A 4,553-nucleotide genomic window follows, 5' to 3' on the forward strand; every position below is an offset into this window, starting at 1 on the left:
GAGTTTGCGAGGCGAGCAGCTTTCTAACCTCCCACGGGGTGTGGCTTCCTCTCTCTAACAAAGTGAACTTCTGACTGAAGCATCTCACTTCTCTCAGCTGAGCCCCGCAGACCGACTGGCTCGACAAGGCAGCTGCAAAACCATGAACGCCATCACCGTAGAGTACTGGTAGGCTCGTCCAGTTCCTTTTTTTCTCTTTTTTAAAATGTTTTTTTCACGTCGTACGCTTCTTTTCAACAGCAAAATTTGGCTGCAGGGGAACTATGCTACTATAAACACTGAATTGCCTTCTCGTTGATTTCTTTATTTTTGTTCCTTTTTCTTCCAGTAAAGACTGAAGTTATGCTTTCCGCTACCAGGAACTAGCCGGCGTCCTCAGGCAGTTACCTGGGGTGAAGGTAACTGGAGTCACAGGAAGGCCAGGTTTGTTTCTCTTTCTATCCCGCAAAAACAAACAAACAAAAATAATCCAAATGTTTTATGTTAACCGGGGAGGTTATTGATGCGTTGGCTCACAGTTATGAAGTCTTTGCTTGTTGCACAAATTGACACCCAGCTGATCTCCAACAGATAGCTTTGAGGTTTCTGTGGGCGATGAGCTCGTCTTCTCCAAGCTAGAGAGCAAACAGTTTCCTGATGCTGAACAGGTTTGTGTGCTTTCTTTGTTGTTTTGTTTTTTTACTTGCTGCCAAAGAAAAGCTCGAACGACCCGCTGAACGTTTCACCTCACAGATACCCAACCAGGAATGTTAATAAAGTTAGATCAGGAGTCTGTTAAAGTCGTGTTCCTGTGTTTCCTGTGATCAGGTGAAAGCCATGATAAAGGAGAAGCTTCCTCCAGAGAAAAAATCAAGGCGCTGGAAACCCAAGAAGTGCTCCGTCCAGTAGAAGATGGAGGATCTCTCAACAGACTTGTTCACGCCGACAGAAATGGTTCGTTTTTTTTGTACGGGGGATGGGAGTCGGGATCTGTCGCGTCTTCTGGCGTCGAAACAAAGCTCAGGGTGGAACGACTGAATTTCCTCGGCTGTGAATATAGTCTGTGAGAGCGGCTCGGAGGCTCCAGACTCTGATCTGCACTTCTGTTTATGAATGTACGCACTTAAAGCTTAACGCGGTGCGTGCACGAAGCACGTCCAGAAGCTTTTCAGCCTCCTGGAGCCTCACGATCCTGCTGCCATCTTTAATATGGAGGGTTTTAAAACTGTATATATCTTTAGTTTGTTTATATTGGGTTATCAGAGGTTTGGTGGTGGTCTCAACATCCTATGTTCCACATGTTCCACAGCTGAACTGACTCAAGTTTTTCTGTAGAAAGATGGTTTCAGAGCAGCTAAATATAAATGTAATAAAACCAGTGCTTGTCTTTGTATTTGACTCAGGGTCAGGGTTCAGCTAAATTTAATCCTCTTGTGTACCCACAGTTTCCTGTCTTAATAAGTGGAGATGAGCTGTAGAGTTAAAAAAAACATGTTTTTCCACGTTGTGTCAAACGCCACTAGGGAACATGGGAGCCTGGGAACACAAGATTAGAGATTTCCGTGCCTTCAATAGACAATAAATTTAATCGAGCATTTTTTTTTCTGACAAATTTATCACTATAATGAATGTGTTCACTCCCTACATTTTAAGGATTTCCATTAAAATAAACAATGAACCCACCGTTATGGATGTGTAATTGAGTTACTGCCAGCTAATGTTTGATTAGCTTAGTTTAGCGTTAGACTTGCTAGCTTCCCTGTTGAGTTTAGTCACGCTTTAGCAACTTGTGTCAAATGTAAAAATAAAATTATTAATAAAAAAATGTGTATATTTTAAGGTGTAACATGAGTTTGTTTATTTGTTTTTCTTTATCAGAGACTTAAACCCCTGTGGTGTACGGTGAAGTTAAGAGCTGTTGTTAATTTAGCGTAGCTTAGCTCCAGAGGTCAACACAGGTGGAACCAGCTTTACTGAATCACACTTCAGCACAAAATCTACCAGAAATGTAAAATGACAAAAAAAATACAAATACATTTAAACAAAGTATGACAAATTGTTTGATAAGTTTTTAAAATGTGTTTGTTGCTGCTGTTTCCCCCCCTAAATTGATGCAAAGCTATGCTAACTGTACGCTAAGCTATGCTAGCTTTATGCTAGTTTAGCTTGACTAACATTTTTTTTTAGTATTTTTGTGGGGTAATTAATATAATTTATCAGACTATGGGAATGCTTTAACATCATGTACATTATATAAATTTCTAACTAAACTAAAACATTGATTTCTTAAATAATGCAAAAAAAACATCTTTTGTAACCGTTGGTTAACCGTTTTGTAACCACTGTTCAGGTACTTAAATAAAATCTAACTAAAGATTAATAACGAGCAGGTGGCATTAATCACAGTATGTAGCCGGCACGTTGACGTCAGAAAATGAAAACTGAAGGTAAAGCTCCCTTGTGGTTTGAGTAATTGACAGATTTGTGTCTGCTGAGTGATTATCGGCCAGAAGCCTCACCAGATTTCACGGAAAGACTTTATGAAGTCCTGCACCAATCTATGCTTTTGTGTCTGCTAGATAACATCATAATATGCATCATATCTGAAGCCAAAGACCAGACTGATGTGTCTTTCTGGTGCGACTTAAAATGGCCCCCATTTTAAGTAAACGGTAAACTAGATCAGTAAATATAACTACGGCCCTATGGGGCGCCGTTTGTAAAGGAGCTTGTGCTAAAAATTCATGCCTAAATTTTGTCACATTTAGCTTCAAACACTGTTTAAAAATGTAGTGTTGATTTTCTGATGTCACTTTTTACAACATTTAGATTTAACATTTAACATTTAGATTTAACATTTAGCATTTAGATTTATATTTAGTATGTAGCTGTAACAATTACATGTAACTAGCTAAATGTTGTAAAAAGTGACATCAGAAAATCAACACTACATTTTTAAACAGTGTTTGAAGCTAAATGTGACAAAATTTAGGCATGAATTTTTAGCAGAAGCTAAATGTGGTTTGTGTTTTGGACGATGGTTGCATTACGCTATAAATGTTTGCATTTTGAAAGTTCAGTGTTTCGCAGTTAACCGGCACGCATCGGTGTAAAAGTGGAACGCCGTTCTCATTAACACGCTGGAGCATGTCTTCCTATTTAAAGAGAAAACACACGTCTCACTGGAGATGGCGTGAAGTTTATTTTAAAACCAAATCCGTTGTTTTGTGTGACCAGCCTTTGTCTTTGAGCCAGGAGCATCAGTTCTTGGTACACTGGGATTATAATCAGGCGGATGATTATAATCCCACATAATGATCATCATTATGTAGGATTATAAGACCATCATTAGCACCTGCTCCACCAAAACAGCAGCTAATGAGCAGCACTTTCATATAAAGGTGGAAACGCGTCGTCACGTCATTAACCCGTGCGGAAACGGGACTCGCCGTGCCCTGGATCAGTGACAATACACAAACAAGCTGTGGGGGAGGCTTAAAAATAACCTGGAACGGCCCGAATGCCGCTACCAAGGTGACGTGACCCAGAGGTGGTCTTCATGGGAGCTGCAGATGAGCTTCTCTGCATGTCTGGGTGTTTTAAAGAACGAGTGAAGACATCAGACGCAGCAGGGGAGGCGTCCGATGTCAGGAGTTGGTGGGAGTATCTGGTCGGATCCCCGAGACGTTGAAGAACCTCCGTGTTGGGTTCCTTCAGACAGTCTGTGGCCTTCGGGTCAAATGGACCTGAAGTGACAAAGGGCTCCTCTCCCTCTTCAGTTACAGATTACAGGATCTCTGAGACACTGTGAACGTGTAGGAAACTTCCATATGAGGACAAATATCAGTCACTGGGACCAGAAAAAACAAACCCAGATGCATCCCATCTGTCTCAACTTCAGGCCTGGTTTCTTTTCCCATCCACATAATCTCTGAAGTGTAATCCATCACGTAAACATTCGACAACACGAGACGAAACTGTTCACAAGGCTCTGCTGGGGATTCTCTGGCAGCCTGCAGCACGATCAACAGGAAACCACATGAGAGCCGCTCACAGCTCTGCCTCACAGGCGATGTGGCAGCGCTGCAGAGAAACGGCCCGAACCGAAGGAGGCGAGGCATTTCGGTGCTGCTCGAAGAAGTCACAGCAGCGCCAGCGGCTAAATATAGAGCAATGAGATTCACAGTGATGCCTAACTTCGGCTTTTGGAATGATTCGTTCCAGCTTTCGAATTACTCTGCCAGCTGAAGTTTACAAAAGAAGCTGCTCCGTTTGAGGCTGATGGGTGTCAGCAGCAACAGCTCTGGGTGCTTCAGTCATTTTCTGCCATGATCAGCTGATTGTGACACATTTAGATCCTTAGGATGACATTCAGAAATGGGAAACGGTTAGTTTAGCAGAGGAACCTCCAGATAAAAGGGGGGCATTGGTAATCTGTCATTTTTAACTCCTATAGGATGTTTTTTTAATTTTTACAAGGTTCCGTTAACCCTAAGTAGCTTGGAGAAATTAAAAAATGGACACCAAGCAAAGGGATGGGACTCAGGAGGATAAAAGGGGGGCCACTGGGGGGG

The 4,553-nt window shown here is 41.9% G+C and overlaps 1 long non-coding RNA gene across 1 annotated transcript; it reads left to right on the forward strand.

The window, feature by feature from the left end:
• LOC108237332 lies at positions 1-1,825 on the forward strand. Its single transcript, XR_001808629.3, has 4 exons — positions 1-168; positions 329-423; positions 571-647; positions 808-1,825. It is a non-coding gene; the product is annotated as an uncharacterized LOC108237332 (long non-coding RNA).
• The last annotated feature ends 2,728 nt before the right edge of the window (positions 1,826-4,553 follow it).

This window comes from Kryptolebias marmoratus, linkage group LG15 (genome assembly GCF_001649575.2).
Source record: "Kryptolebias marmoratus isolate JLee-2015 linkage group LG15, ASM164957v2, whole genome shotgun sequence".
Classification (NCBI taxonomy): domain Eukaryota; kingdom Metazoa; phylum Chordata; class Actinopteri; order Cyprinodontiformes; family Rivulidae; genus Kryptolebias; species Kryptolebias marmoratus.